Genomic DNA, 690 nt, shown 5'->3' with positions numbered 1-690 from the left:
AGAGAGAGAGAGAGAGAGAGAGAGAGAGAGAGAGAGAGAGAGAGAGAGAGAGAAAGGTCAACCTTTTTCTCTTATAGCTATTACCCAACTTACATAATCAGCATGATCAGTCTCCTACAAAGATATGTGTTGATGTGTTGTGGAGTTTGTTCCTTTCTACTCATTTTTGTTGTGGTTGTTAAGTGCTCTCAACTCAGTTCAGACCCATATTGAGCCTATATAGAGTTTCTAAGGAGCCACTGGTAAGCTTGAACCACCAACCTTGCGGTTCAAACTGACTTTACAGTCCAGCCCATTAACTCACAGCACCAGACCAGGACTCCATTTCTACTCATAGTAACACTGTATAGGGTTCCTGAGGCTGTAAATCTTTACTAGAGTAGAATCCCTCATCTTTGTCTCACAGAGAAGCTGATAGATTTGAACTGCTGACCTTGCGGTTAACAGCCCAACTCGAGGTGTTTTTATTCTTTATGAAAGAAACAGAACACTTTTGTACATAATGCATTCATGTTTCACAAGATTTTCTTAAGGCATATTTCTTAAAGTGCAATTATATGGCCAGAACCATGAGTACTTTGATACAGTAGAGTTGATCTGTTTTGTAATATGCTATAAAATAGCTTTTATTAACTCACAGCATCAACAAAGAATTTAATATAAGTCATTTCTGTTTTATCACCTTCTGTA

Source organism: Chrysochloris asiatica, unplaced genomic scaffold (assembly GCF_000296735.1).
Source record: "Chrysochloris asiatica unplaced genomic scaffold, ChrAsi1.0 scaffold00063, whole genome shotgun sequence".
Taxonomy (NCBI): domain Eukaryota; kingdom Metazoa; phylum Chordata; class Mammalia; order Afrosoricida; family Chrysochloridae; genus Chrysochloris; species Chrysochloris asiatica.
The sequence above is the reverse complement of the archived record's forward strand: the minus strand, read 5'-3'. Positions refer to the sequence as shown.